Source organism: Pseudorca crassidens, chromosome 4, assembly GCF_039906515.1.
Source record: "Pseudorca crassidens isolate mPseCra1 chromosome 4, mPseCra1.hap1, whole genome shotgun sequence".
Taxonomy (NCBI): domain Eukaryota; kingdom Metazoa; phylum Chordata; class Mammalia; order Artiodactyla; family Delphinidae; genus Pseudorca; species Pseudorca crassidens.
The window spans coordinates 148,078,719-148,094,662 of record NC_090299.1 but is presented as its reverse complement, the minus strand read 5'-3'; the positions used below and the strand labels follow the sequence as shown (position 1 = coordinate 148,094,662).

General features: G+C 43.4%; 1 long non-coding RNA gene across 2 annotated transcripts in view; it reads right to left on the bottom strand.

Annotated features, from left to right (window-relative positions):
• Window positions 1-1,262: 1,262 nt before the first annotated feature.
• Window positions 1,263-15,944, bottom strand: part of LOC137224063 (uncharacterized) — a 164,443-nt gene continuing 149,761 nt past the window's right edge. For both annotated transcript variants that reach the window (XR_010943203.1, XR_010943205.1), the window contains one exon: window positions 1,263-3,823. This is a non-coding gene — a long non-coding RNA (uncharacterized lncRNA). The remainder of the gene's footprint in view (window positions 3,824-15,944) is intronic.

Below are 15,944 nucleotides of genomic sequence, written 5' to 3'. Positions count from 1 at the left end.
GCAGGATTATTTAGAAGTGACTTTCTTTTTTACTTTTAAATATTCCTACTCTTTCTAAACAAGACATGGGTTGGTAACTTAACATAAGAATAGTGACAGACACTGTGTCTTATTCACACTGATACCCCCAGCCTGGCTCCATGCCTGGCATTCAGTATAGTTTACTGAAGAAAAACATAAATGAATGAATTCATGAATAGATGAGTGAATGAAAGCTAATGAAGGAAATCACTGGGAAGTTAGTACAAAAAATTAGAGAAGATGTACTCTAATGAAAAGCTCTCCCTCTGCAACAATTTTAACACATTAAAGTCATGGGGAATCCTTGCTACAAAAATAGTTTTATTTATATAATTCTGTAAATGTTTCTCTCAAAAAACGACGGCAGAAACATCACAAGATGGGGAAGTTGGTACAATCGCTGCGACAATCTATAGTTAATTAAGATACTTATCTAAGATTAAAAAATATAATCATTAGGGCAAGGAGAGATGTTCACATTCAGGGAGCTGGCGAGGATGGGCTAAACAGAAAAGCATCAGTTTACGCCACTGTAACAGACAAGCCCCAAATCTTAGTTCCTTAACACAACAAAGGGGAGAAATTATAAAGAGTTTTCTGCTTTGCGTCTTAGTCTTCCTGTGCTGGAGTCTGACTGATGGAGCAGCTATCATCTCGAATGTGACCAGTCACCATGACAAAGAGAAAGACAACTCACTGCAATGGCAATTCAGTGCTCTGGGGCAGAAATGCACCATCTTACTGTGCATCTAGAAGAGAAAGGAAGCTCAAATATTTCATGAAGGACGACTGACCACCACATTTAGAAAGTAAATCCTGACTGATTTCCATTAAAACAATAAAATCCTGTATACATCTTAAAAGAATAATGAACTAAGATGTATTTAAACCCTAGAAACTTCCTTTTCTTGGTTTGTAAGTAGGTAAAAGGCACCTGAAGGCTCAGCACGGACTCTCGCGCCTTCTGCGATGCATACAGTGCGGGAGGGCCGAGCGCAGGCAGGGTCTCAGTGCCCACAAAGAACGTGCAACTGCGATTACGGGGACTTAGGGTGCACAGGTTTTTGCAAACTACAAGGGCACAAGCACTCCTCTAAGGGACAAGAGTTTAAATGTTAATACAGATGTTCAAGGCTTTCTAGAAGGGAGAGTGCTATGTGTGTGTGTGTGTGTGTGTGTGTGTGTGTGTGTGTGTGTGTGTGGTGTAATTCACAATTCACCTGGCTGCCCTTTCAAGGAACCGAGAGAGATTACGTACAGCCCAGTAAAGAGAGAGAAGAGGGTGGCCTAGATTGTAAACTCAAGGAACTTCTGGAAGGATATTTACATATTGAATATTGACTATCTCTTTGCAGGAGTCAACAAAGATTGTTGAGGAGACAGTGTGAAGGGGACGGGACTTATGATCGGTGAAGGTTTCCAGCCTCCACCCACCCCAGTGAGGAGAACGAGAGCCCGCCCTCTCCCCCGCCTCTGCCTTCTGCCTTCTGGCAGACTAGTTCAAGGACTCTCAAGAGGCTGAATTAGGAAATGGGCCAAGAAGGACTGAAGCTAAGAATGCAAAAGAGGAGATGGAAAGAGAGTCTACGGAGAGAAGGAAACGTAAGTAGGAGGGTGAAAAAGAGACAAAGTCCGGGGTGGCGGGGGAGAAGAGAGCAAGTGTGAGAGGAGAGTAAGTCGTAGGATTTGGAGAAGAAGAGTGTTTATTCCGTGACCTTTCGCTATGTGCTGGGAGGGCAGGGTTGCAGACGAGGGGCTCCATGTAAAGTGATATGAAAAGGATTGTGAGAAAGAGAAGCAGAGGACCTGAGAAGCATCCCCTGGGTTTATGCATTGCATTCCCTTTATTGTTTTCCAGAGGCTGAATGTTTTCATTACTTTTGGTTATTTGGACATGCTTGTTTGAATATTACTCTCTAAGGTTTGCATGGGGTTTTTTTTTGCTCATTTCTTTTTTTTTTAACATCTTTATTGGAGTATAATTGCTTTACAATGGTGTGTTAGTTTCTGCTTTACAACAGAGTGTATTTTAAAAATACAGATAAGAAACTGCTCTCCTTAGAAATGCACAAATTAATATGCCAGAGTACACTAAAGAAACATCAAAGTTTTGGAGTCTTTTGTCAACCGGAAAAAAAGGTTGTTTGCCAGTATCTTCTTAAAGGCTCTCCTTTTGCAGACAGGAAAGAGCCCCGATCGTTTCTGCAACGCTCTTCACCGTTCCTGGCCTCTGTGTCAGTTATCAGTCTATTGCCTCATGAGTCCGAACACACCCTTGAATATAGTGCTTTATGACCACGAATTCCTTTCAGCATGTCTCCTTTGCAGTTAAGCAAGCAGAAGAGGCTTCTGGCAATTTCCAACGCAGGTCGGGAGGCAGGCCACGTCTCCTGCTGTGGAAGGAGCCTGCCCAAGCCGCGGGCCCAGGCCACAGTCCCTCTGCAACCTGGCCACCGTGGCCTGGTGAGAGCCTGCTCAGGACCCCGTGCATCCCACCCTCCGAAGGCCTCTGCCCCCCCGGCATCCAGACCTGCAGTGCACCCATCCACGACCCCCACCTGCACCTGCAGGGCTGCCTGCTGTTTCCCCCAAATCCACTCCAGCCAACCTCTCTGCTACTGGGGGACCGAGGCACCCTTTATCCAAGAAGTCTGCACTCCTTCCAAATGCAGCTTTCTTTGGGTTTTCTCCCCCAGCCCTTTGGTACTAGATAGAGTTTCCTTGTGTCTTACAGTTACTCTTTAATTAGAGTTAAAATTCTTATACTAATGTCGACTGAAAAAAATGCACAATCTGAAAGTCGAGAATTATATGTTATTTGGCTGACAAAACTGAGGACGTAAGCCCAGGAGGCAGCCTCTCAGATAGACTGCTCTGCAGAGGTCAGGGAGGGGCCAGGATCTATAGGAGGTCTTGCAACAAAGACCAGGTAGTCACAGTTCCAAAAGATTACTCTTAATTAAAGAAGACCAGACATCTCAAGTTAAGAAATTTAGTGCTTTTCTATGTATGGGAAGATGCAGGTCTGGTCTCACTGGTACCATTCCTTGGATATGCACCTCAGCTCTCTGGGGCCAGTATCCTGTGCTTTCCCATCCTGAATCCTTGCAGGTGCATCGTCTGGGTGGCTGCACTGACAGAGGGCTTGGCAGCGGGCAGCCCGTTTGTCTCCATGCTGAGTCCCCTCAGGGCTCAGAGTACCCGGGGCAGCTGTAGTGGCTTGAGAGCTGCAACATCCTTTGGTTACTGACATGGCAGGCAGCATATTTCACTTCCCTTGTTTAACCCATTCTGCGCTTTCTGTCTCCCAAATAGACTCAGGCTGCTACAAAGCCTTCGAGTGGTTTGGTGGGCCAGCTCCACTCCTAATGCCACGTTCCTCGAGGGAAAGTGTGACGGGCTCGCCACTTGGAAACATCCATTTTATGAGTGACGAAAAATGGGCAGATAGAACTTACGTAGAACAAGAGGGGTCTAAAATAGGTTCAAAATTAGACGTTAGATGGCTAAAGAATTCCCTTTCGTCCACCGTTGAGTAAACAGTAAGGGATGAGTCTTAGATCCATAGCAAACCATGTTCTATGGAAGTCAAAACACAGAGATGAAATGACATATCCAAACACGTAATTGGGCTTTGAGTTTGAGTCTTGTGACTTTCACTAAATCCCGAGTCTGGAGGACACACCTCCGTGGCATCAGTATGTTTGTCAGCCTGTCACCCATTCCTAGGGAGTACTCAGGCTCTGGTTCTTTTTTCTCTAGGCATCCTGTCACCGTTGCTTCAGAAATTTGATGTTTCACCCTGAAAGGTTAACAGCAAAAAGTTCAAATGTCCTTTCTCACCCGCATCCCCATCACACACACGCACAAATGTTTTGTTGTGTTTATTCCTACACCCTATCATTTTTTCCACCTTCTCTCATTTGCAAATACCACCATTGCTTTTGAAAATCAGGCTATAATTTACTGAATTCAAAAATGTCTTAATGGAGGGTCTTGCATCCTCCCTAATCTGTATCTCCTGGGCAATTATCTGAGGGGTTTCTCCATGTTTGCCATGCACATGCCTAAGATTAGAATTTACATGAACAGTTCCCAAGCCTACGAGTCCCAAACTGAGAAGAGACCACAGTTACATTAGCTTTTGATAGATAAAATAACATCCTGTTGCAGATACTTTTGAATCAGATTTGTCATGCTCTAGAGGGCCCATTTCCTTCAAAAGTGCAAAACCCAGAAGGCCAAGGAACGGAAGGAGAAAGTGTGATCTTGAGTGTGAAATATCTGATGGCAATGACCACGTTAAATATTCATACATTTCAAAGCAAATGAAATTTCCCTAATCATCACCTGGTGGTCACAAACTAATATGTATCTTGTTAATCTCTTAACAAGAATGGGAACAAATATAAATTTGAAACATACTAGTCGAGTTATTGTCTGATCTGCTTTTCTTAAACTTGTTAAAGAACATAACAAAAAAAAATTCAGCACAGGAGAAAAAATAAGCATTTATAAGCAAACACAGGCTGAGTCAAACCCTGGAAGATACTATCAATTGAAAAATATTTAAATGCATTTTCAGCAAGATGTATGATGTGACAAACGGGAATCAAGTTACCTGAAAGGCACCAGATGTAGAAATCAAAAAACCTACTGCTAAGAATGTCAAAAATGGAAAAATATTAAACACAGCGGAGCCAGGTGAAATTCCTGTGTTAACGTGTTTGTCAATCACTAGTTTCATACCAACCACAAATCTCTGTTCTTCCAAAATTCTCTACAATTCTGACTTTTTTTTCTGAAATTTTACTGTTGTAAAAATTTCCACATAGCCTGTGGGCAGCCTATTTTGAAGTTCCCATCCATTCACTAATTTTTTTTTTTTTTTTGGTACATTCATGTAATCTTCCTCCCCCAAAGCCTCGTTCCTTACATCAGTCACTTGGAGACAATGGCTTGGCTGTCTTCCCCACTGTCTCCTAAACTGCTCCTAAACAAGCTCCCCTGCCTCCTCTGTTGCTGTTGCCCTGGTCCTAGTTCCAGTAGATTCTGCAGTTGTCTTTTCCCTCCCACCCAGTCCTCCAAATTACCTCCAGAGTTATCTTTAACACTCTGATTGTGTCAATTCCCTGTCAAAATATACAAGTTCAACATATAAAAATGAATGTGATAATACTTCCATGTACCAGCAACAAACAATTTGTATGTGTGATCAGAACTTCCCAGGCTCATGGTAGATTTGCATGGGAATGGAAAAGACCAGGAACTGCTAAGACTCCCTCTTGAAGACGAACTAGGTGTGAAGATATACACTACCAGATATCAAGACTTACCATAAAGCCATGAGAATTAGGAGAATGCGGCCTTAGTGCCAGGATAGACAAGTTAACCGGGGAAGCAGAATAAGAAGGCCAGAAATGAACACATGGGTATCTGAACACTTGAGTTACAACTGAGATGGCAGGACAGGGCAGAGGAGAAATTGTGTTCTTTTCAATTAATGGTTCTGGAGCAAGTGTGTCTCCATATGGAAAACAATGAAATTACAGCTTTATTTCATACACATACATGAATTAACACCTGGTGTGTTACACACTTAATGTAAGAGACAAATCTGTAAAGCTTTTAGAAGCTGATATAAGAGACTATCTTTGTGACTTCAGGGCAGGAAAAGTTTTCTTAAATAAGATATAACAAGCAACCAGAAAAAAAAGACACATATTAATAAAGAAGAAGAAAAAAAAAACCCAAACAGGAAAAGCTATTGCAACACATAAAACTAGACAAACTTTCATATTCAAAACATGTTTTACAAAGCATTGAAAAAGGTCACACGATAGGAAAAAAAAAAAGAAAACTTGAACCAGCCTCATTAATAATTAAAAATGCAAATTAAAATCGTAAGGAAATTTTACCACACACCCACCAGACTGGCAAAAATTAAAAGTCTGACAAAATCAACTGCTGACAGGGATATGGAACATTGGAAACACTCCTGCTATTAGCCTGCAGCCGAAGTGGTCACGCCACTTTAAAAGATACTTTGGCCTATTCTACTAAATTTGAAGAGACATTTATCTTATGGCCCAAAAAGGGCACTCCCTCGAAAAACGTGTGTGCATGTGCACAAGGAGGTGTGTAAGAACAGTCACAGCAACACTGCCTGTAAGACCCGAACGTTGGAAACTACGGTTGTGTCTTTCCACACAGTAAGTTCTCTGGCGTATGCGTAGAATGGAATACTTGTCAGTGAAAATGAATAGACTACAGCTACACAAAGCAAGGAATAAGGAGCATTAGGCAAAAAAACCAAGACAAAAAGGAATATATAGAGAATGACTTCAATTATATAAAATTTGAAGCAGGTAAGATTGAACTGTCGTGTTTCGGGATACACAGATAGATGGTTAAACTCTGCAGAGGCAGTAAAACTATCCAGTTAAGCAGGGACTTGACTGCATACAGGTCAGGGTTGTGGTTAACACTGGGTGTGAATGGGGTGGGACGCTGGTGTGTGAGCAAGCCTCCTCTTCGGACCTGAGTGTGCTCACAGAGGTGTTTGCTTTATAATTTTTCAATAAATGGTACCCCTAGGTTTTGTGCACTTTTCTCTATACGACCTATATTTCACAGTAGCACCAGATTATGAAAAAGTACTTGCTTACTTGACAAACGTGAAACAACACACACAAATCTATCACTTACAGACCCAGTTGGGTCAAGTACATTTCTAGCTGAGGAAGAATTTTCCCCCGTTTTGAACACTTCTAGTTTACCGATGTTGCATTCCTTGTGTTGCCACAGACTAGAAATGTTTTTCCTTATCTCTATATTGGGCTCTCAGAATTTTTTTTATTATGGACTCTATGTCTATTCCCATGCGACTGATATTCAGAGAGAATCCAGATATGCTGAGTATTTTTAAAAAGAAAGAGAGGATAAAAGTCAAATGACTGAGAAAACATGAATGTCAAAAGGAAAGACAGCAGTTGGCGGTGTCCTTCTGACCGTGGCGAGAAACTCGGGGGAGTTTCTGCTGGTCAGCCTCAGACAAGAGAGGCCGCCGTCCTGGCCTCCACCCACCCAGGGCCTCCGCCTGCTGCCCCTGCCCCACCTTCCTCCTCTCAGCTCTGCCCTTCGGAGCCTTGCCAGTCACAGCGCGGTCATCAACCAGCTCTTTCCAGCAAGGCCATGGGGGTAGGCAGGGCCTATGTTGTTACTGATCTTTTATGATTTTTAATTCGATTTTGCATCTGTTACCTTTTGCTATGAACAGCCCACCCCAGACTTGGTGACTTAAAGAGACAACCATTTATTGAGCTCTAATTCCGTGAATTAGCTGGGCAGTTTCCTCAGCTACTTTTAGCTGGACTGGCTAGTGAGGCAGCCAGCAGCCGCTGACCAGGATGACCTCTCTCATATGTCTGGCCCAGACGGCAGGACACCTGGCCACGCATACGTCATCGCCCTGCGGGCCAACCCGGGCTTCTTCACCTGGCAGTCAGAGCTCCGAGAGCAGCAAAGGCAAGTAAGTCGCATCTGCACGTCTGCAATGTCCCCTTTGCTCAAGTCCATCATTCAAAGCCAGGTGTGTGGTCCAGCCCAGGACCAGTGTGGGGAGGTTACGACCAAAGGATGTGAATGCAAACGATGGAGACTCTGGCCATCTCTGCCGTCCACACAGCAGCAGAGTGCCTCTCCTAGGTCACGCAGTCAGTGTGTAGCACTGGAACCATGGCCCACGGCTCCCCACGTCCAGGGCAGTGTTCTTTCCACCAGGGCAAATAAACACAGGGAGGGGGGACCGGCGAAGGTGACTAGGGAGTCACACTTTATTCAATTCAGGGGTTTCGGTGGTGAAATTAACTGAGCAACTGCTATGTGATTGCTCTGTTTTAGGTAATGTGAATCACCGTTAGAGTATTCAAATCACCAGCAACAACAGTGTGAAAATAGACATTCACCTCATCCTCTCATATCCGTTCACCGTCTTCCCATCTCCCAGGGTCACCATCGCAATATAACTTTCCAGACGTCCAACAGCGATCCTTTATTTCTCTTGCGAGTACACGCAATATTTAACCGAGCTTCGCAAAGCGGATGTCCTCTAAATTTGGTTGACTGAATGATCGGTAGCACAAAGAACACATTAAAGTATCAAACTGTTGCCCCGGGAATGTTTATTTTGTTAGTAGCACTGTTAATGCTTCAGAGTGTTCAGTCCCAGCAGGCCGGGAGGCTTCCTCGTTTGTAACTTCCGTTTTTCATTACAGCCACTTCACCCTCAGGCACTGCAGCTCAGTCCACCATTTGGAAAAGCCAGCCAGCCGAAGGGGGTGGGGGCCATGTCTAGTTCGGCTCACACCCCTGCACCTACAGCTCTTTGTCCTTGAGCAGACTGTTAACCCTGGGGTGCAGCATCCTCACCTAGTGCCTGCCCCGCAGGCTATGGGAAGGATTGAACGGAATCGATCTACATACAGCACGCTTGTCACGGAGCCTGGCTCCTGCGGACACTCTGTAAGTGATCATCTGTCCCATCGTTAATCATCTGTCCCATCGTTAATCCCTTGATCATCGTAAGACAAAGATTTGATTTAAAGAGTGATTTGTTCACAAACTACGATAACAGGGGACACTAGAAGATCTATCGCTAGGTAATTCCCAGATTTTTCATTTGTTTCTTGAAGTTGATTAAATCTCTCACAGCAAACCAGAGATGTTATTTCCTGGCGTCCTCCCCTGAACGGATCAGCTCGCCCCGACCCCCGTTTCCATCACCTGCGTCTTCCTGACCCTATTCAGGGGACAGATGTTGCTGACCCTCCTTCACTCCCAACAGGAAACGGCACTGCACTCTTCTCAGAGTCACTGACCATCTTTCTACGTGTATTTAAAAGCACCACAGGGGTGAAAAAATCTTGCTGATAAAGATGCAGCCTAGTTCTTTACTTTTTTAAAAAAGTCATCTTTCTGAATAAAGTTTAGAGATTTCAGTGCTAACACTTTCCTTGAAAAAAGTCGTGTTTTCTTGCAGATGTAAGGAAGAGAAGGCAAACTCTTTGCCAGGGACAAGTCTTCCCCCTCCTTGGGCCCCGTTGTTTACAAACAATAATATACACACATGCCAGGAGGAGAAGATATTACAGTAAAACAATAAATGGCCCCTAAAAACCTCAAAGTGCTTTGAAGACATTGCTGTTAGTTTCCCTGGTCACCATTTAGCAATAAAAATCTCAGATTCACAGAATTCAAGTGAGATATCAAGAGTCAGGTGGCAATTGCAAAGTAATGAGGTCCCAGTGGTTTATTTTCTGAAAATTATTTTGGTCATTTCCACGAAGGGTTATTTTGAAAAATGAATACCCACAGTTCAAAACCTTTGTAAGCTATTCTGAGGAAGACTTTTCAAAGAAACTAGACACGTCTGAATTTCCTTTCAGCGTTATTTGAAAAATTGACTGGAATGGATCAGAGAAAAAATGTGGAAAAAATAAAGCAAGATATGCAAAAAAAAAATTGTTAGAGCTGTGTCCTCCTAACACATAAGCAATAGATGTGACCTCGTAAAGAGATGGGGATTCAGACGGTCTTCTACGTAAAATCGCTTGGGTGTACCAAAAGGTCTATTCCAATGAAAAGTATTTTCTTCAACAATTCCTACCATGTTTCTCATTCGTTTACATTAATTCACCAACTCCTATGATAATGACTCTGGGAGGGGTAACACAGTAAGTCACTGTTAGTGTGAATATTTTCAGTGAAAATTAATTCATCCAAAGAAAACTAAACAAACTACTTTTTTTTTTTTTTTTTTTATGTCAGAGGGTGTGGAAAGAAGAATTCAGAGCATACCTGCTGGGACATCAAGTCCTACGCAGGCAAGTAGGAGGATGTGGACACAGGGCATATTGTAGAACAGGATGCCCAGTCTGTAGCTAGGCAACTTTCTCTAAGCCTCAACTTTCTCCTTGTAAAATAGGAATAATTCTGTCTTGCTTAGCGTACAGAGTTACTGTGAAAATTGAATTCAATAATATTCTTGAAACATTCCAATGTTTCATTCAAATATAGAAAATGAAGGAATGGGTCCTAGGGGCAGAGGGTGACAAGGACAAAAGCCTGCATTACGATGGGAAAGATTGATGACATAAATAAATGAATGTGTAGATAAATAATACAAGAGGTGTCAGTTACTACATCCTGCTTGAAATTACTCTGGGAAAACAGTGTAGATATTTTATTCAAGGACATGATATAAGGAGGAAAAAAAGACAAGTTGCTGCATTAAATGAAGATTTTCTAACATTCCTAAAGAACCCTGGAGACATGAAAATCAGTCTCTTCCCTTGATCTCTCCTTAAAGAAAAGGCAACTGCTAAAAAGAATGTGGTGGATTTTCAAGCCCTGACTTGCACAGATGCCCATGAGATATGAAATGGAAAAAAAGCAAACTGCTGAACCTTTTCGTAGATTCCATTATTTATATGTATGTTCGTAAATGCAGATAAAAAGATCTAGAGAACACACTGAACTATTAAGAGTTCTACCTTGAGGGAGAAACGTGAGAAAGGAAATTACACTTGTATAACATTTGGAAAGTTTCCAGCTACGCACTCCATGATTTCAAAAATTTACTGTAAAAAATAGTGTGATAGATATCCTGACTGACATATGCACATTTTCTTACCATGGGGGATGAGGTCAGCTGAGTCCTAACTAAGTAGGAATCAGTCAGATGAAACAGCAGACAAAAGTCGTTTATGGCGGACAGAGAGCCTGTGCAAAGGTCAGGGGGCCGGGGAGAGGGGAGGTTCCCAACGTGTGCAGTAGTTCGGTAAAAGTGAATCCCAGGTAGATGCGAGAGAAGAGTGGGAGGGGTGGTGGAAGGCTGACCCACGCGCCCAGTGTAAGATGTTGAGGAATCTGAGCTTTATTCCGAACCCCTAGAAGCCATTGATGGACTGGGGGCACGCGAGTTATATGCTCTTGTTTGTGTTTCAGGGAGATGCCTCTTGCAGTGGTGTGGAGAGTGGCCAGGGTGGAAGAAAGGCAATTAGGAAGCACCCGCCATGAGAAAAGACAGAATTATTGAAGGCTTGAACTAAATAAACTAAATATAACTGAGAGTGGTCAATTAGACTACTGGCTTTTTGAAACTGAAGTTTAGGAGGGAGAGCTGTTCACGAGACACGGCTTTAAGAATCATCAGAGTGAATAGCATAAACCAGATTTTCCTAATTCCATTATTCGTGTTTCCTGTCACAATCCAAGAAAAACCCATATTATTATTTATTGAGTAATTTTTTATTGACTCACATTAACCCTCATCTCGAAGCAGTGAAATCATAGGTTGGATGGACCACGTTTTTCTAGTACACGTTAATATAAGTATATAACAAAATTAAAATAGTGTCCTTTTTGTATAGCATCTAAATCCTTCTCAGATACCACCAGTGAAAACCGTACTATGCTTTAGGAAACACAGGATCAGTTGTTTCCAACTCTAAAAAATTATGAGTCTATGATATGTAGTCAAAACCTTCCTTTGAAAATTGAGCCCCAGACAATTTATTAGTAATTAGCCCAAGACTTGGCTTAGATCAGATGTGGTCTCTGGACCTAGTTACTCAGAAATGCAAATTCTTAGACCCTATTGAATCAGAAACTCTGGACATGTAAGGCTATATCTGTGTTTAGAAAGTCTTCCACGTGAATCTGACGTCCTGACCCTGAAGTTTGGTAACTGCTGCTTTGGACCACCCTCAAGATTTCTCCAGCAGAGACACTGAGGCACTTAAGAGAATCCAAGTCAGTGCTCTTACATCTAACAACACTCTGTAACTCTTTGTATTATCAGTATTCATCCTCTGCATTTCCGAACTCACGCTCCACTCATTGACAACCAATAAATAAACCGACTGAGGATTAAGATACAGGGGTGGTTTCCAGATCTCTGTGCCCTGTGTATCAACTTGGTGGTACTCTACACCACAGCTCCTACTGTCACGATTCTGCTCCACCTGCCCGTCACATACTATTGATATTATGTGCTTAAAGTTTTTCTTTAAATAAATTTTCTTTTTCCACTTTAATACATTAACTTAAAAGAAAAAATTATATTACTGCCACCACCAGAAAGTCAGTATCACGCCATAAACAAAAGCTAACTATAAAAATAAATACTATGTTATTAAATTATATCTTTGCCTGTTAAAAGTTCTGCTCTTGAGAGTTGCATTCTCTGTCACCAAGTGGTTAGCCTGTCTTACGGAGCTGTTCAAGTTTCACATCTAACTGGATGTAATCTGCATAGAAAAAGCATTGAAATGGACACGACATTCTCGTCACAGGATTCAACTTTAGTTAACTGTATGAGCATGAACCCCCTAAAATCGTCTCCCATTCCAGAAGTGGCTCACATCTCATACTTCGGGAAATGCTGTGTTAAACCATATGTATACGATAAACACTGAGAATCCGTAGATTTTGACCAGGGAAGGTCCAAAATAAAACCCTCATATTCAAGAGGTAAACAGAAAAACAAGGGCAAACAGTGGAGACCAGACCACCACACCTGGACGGAGCTGAGAAGGAGACCCAGCAAGAGCAAGGGCTAAACACAAGGACCCGCCTTCCAACTCCTTTCTCTCTGCGTTTGCATGAGGAGAACCTCAGCTTACTTTACACGATTGTGAAAGACAAAACTGACAGAGCGGGCTTCCCTGGTGGTGCAGTGGTTGAGAGTCCGCCTGCCGATGCAGGGGACACGGGTTCGTGCCCCGGTCCGGGAAGATCCCACATGCCGTGGAGCGGCTGGGCCCGTGAGCCATGGCCGCTGAGCCTGCTAGTCCGGAGCCTGTGCTCTGCAGCGGGAGAGGCCACAACGGTGAGAGGCCCGCGTACCGCAAAAAAAAAAAAAAAAAAAAAAAAAAAAGAGGGCAATCCTCTAATAGAAAGAGCTTCAGGTGCATGCTTGACTGTTATGTAGTTCCTTGGGAGATTGGGTCATACCCTGTCATTTTCTGGAGACGAGTTGACATCATCCAGACCTTCAGAAGGCTCTGTTTATGTTTAAATATCCATAGTACATCAAAAATCACAGAAGCTGGGACTTCCCTGGTGGCACAGTGGTTGGGAATCTGCCTTCCAGTGTGGGGGACACGAGTTCGAGCCCTGGTCCGGGAGGATCCCAAATGCCGTGGAGCAACTAAGCCCGTGAGCCACAACTACTGAGCCCGTGCGCCACAACTACTGAGCCTGCGCTCTAGAGCCCGCGAGCCACAACTACTGAAGCCTGCGCGCCTAGAGCCCGTGCTCCACAACAAGAGAAACCACCGCAATGAGAAGCCTGCGCACCGCAACGAAGAGTAGCCCCCGCTCGCCGCAACTAGAGAAAGTCCGCATGCAGCAACGAAGACCCAACGCAACCAAAAATAAAATGAATTAAAAACAAAACAAAAAAAACAAGATGATTCTTAAAAAAAAAAAAAAATCACAGAGGCTGTTGAAGGTACTGGACGGGGCCTGCCATCAGAGAGACAGACTGAGGATCAGGCTTTCATGTGTCCTGCGTGGCTGCTTTCAAGTCATAAACAGCAGGACAGAGGCTCATGAGCCTCAGGTGTCAAAGGGAAACACAACTGTTTGGCTGCCCTGGGAAATTCTCATTGGAAAGAAAACAGAAAAATTCAGTGTGTGGTAAGGAAGAAAAGCTGAGGAAAAGGGAAAGTATTAAGGCTGATCTTTTTATCTTCCCGTCTCCTGAAATCACGTTGTCTCAAGCCCAGATCACTGCACACCTAGGCAATGGTGAGACTGGTCTAAACCCCTCATTCCCACGCCTGGCTCTCCCTACTCAACCTCCCTCCCAGGCTACCAAATACTCTGAGCATCTGAAGCATCGCTGTGATAGCTTTTCTTCTTTGCTGCAAAGTCTCTAATCCTCAAGTGGTCCCCGTGGTCTAACAGTTAAATTCAGCGTTCATGGTCCCCAACAGTTCAACCCTATTTGAGGCCGGGTCCGACACCGGGAAATCAGCCATGCCTTCCCTCCTTACGGAAAACCACCCTCTGTGTGTGTGTCATAAACCGCTGTTTGATGTGGACGCTTCTACTGTAGCCTTTGGGGAGAGAGCAGAGACCAAGAGAAGGCACCGCAGACAAAGTTCCATATGGATCACTCAGCAACATCTTCTGGAGGAAAGAATCAATGGAAATTAAATAGTACTGTGGCCAAGTGAAAGATTCTTGTATTCAACACAGGATATCCCATGAAAATGGAAAATTCCCCAACTATTTAGGGATGTCTATCATGTTTATGAACTATGAGAGGATATAAAATTCTAATCCGCTCACTTTTTGCTTCTAGTAATAAAATTGAGCCAAACAGAAGGAGAAAACAAGCGATCGGTGGGAAAGAAAACTCAGCCATCTAGGGATGTCTCTTTTGTTTATTTGCATTCTTATGCAAACTCCACACAGCCTCTCTGCAAATCCTTGCATCACAGAATTATGAACCACACTCCTCTGAAGATCACTCACTGTGTTTCCTCACCATAGATGGAGCCTGGGTTTTCCCTGGGGACACAATGTCCCTCTTAAACTCTTCCAGTGAAAGTGGACAGATCTCTGAGCCACTGAACAATAGGAAGGGATTCACGCATATTTTAACACCCACCTCTGGCTTCTGTGATGGCTGTTGTCTTGTTTAGGCTTATTAAGGTCTTTTTATGGATTTATGTCAACCTCTTCTGTCACCGTTGCTCTGTCCCTTGACCTCCAGAACCCTCTGTCACTTGCCTGGATTTTCTTGTGTACGTCTCCCACCCAGTCCTTGTATTTTACTCTTGGGCCTTCATTAATATATTTGGAACTACCTTTTGGACTGGAAATAGAGAAAAGTGATCTGCAAAAATAAAAGAAGAGTAAAACAGATACACAAAGGGGGCTTCCTGCGTCTCCACAGCACTCCAGTCCACTATCGCCCTCCAAAGGCCACGCAGAACCCCCACTCTTAGAGTCAGGAGACCCTAGTATCCTCCTTTAACTCAAGTTAGTTCAAATTGAGTTCCTATTCTAACAGAACAACACTTTTCAGGGATTATTTATTTGCCTAAATTGAACATGACTTTACTTATGGCATGAAATCAATGTCTTACAAGGTCTTTGTCTCATCTTTCACTTTAGCAAGATGAGAGGTTGTATTTAACTGCTTCCTGGAGCTATCAGAAGGAACAAGGAATCAGTCAGGATGCTGTCTTGGAGGAGAATGTGGGCAACTTTCCCCCGCTGTGTGGCCCAGGGTTCTTTCAGGATCACTATGACTCTCTAACTGGAACATTCCTCACCAGCTCTTTAACTCAGGGCGGAGAAATCCCACTAGCTTTGGATTTGAAAATCTAGTAAGGCTGAATCCTCACTCCTTCGAGCTAGCACAGGGTGAGGGCTTGGAAGTGGCTCCCCCTTAGGTGGGAATGTTCAGTCCAGATCCCCATAACCCTTATTCCAGGCTGGAATTCTGGGCTTATCCCACACCCGGAGTCCCAGGCACCACTGTCAGGCTGTCTGTGTGCTTGTTCTTCCTAGAACAGAGCTAAGAGAAAAGTGAAGTCTTTCTTACACAACAGTCTCTATTAAAAGTTGGAAAATGAAAGCTACTAAGAGGAGTATTTCACAGAAACAAAACTAATTCTTACGCTTGTTCCACGTCATCATTGGGTTATCTGTCTAGCACCTAAAGGCGTTTGACATTGTGTCCTCTGACTTGGTTTCTAAAGATAATTTGAGCTACTGTCATGATATTCAGCTTGGAGGTTCATCGCCCAGAAACTCTGCAGCAGATGGCTCTCTCATAAAGCTACAGTGGTCTGGGGGTCAAATTCTGTTCTTCATTCATCTTGATCTTTGTTACCTTAGCA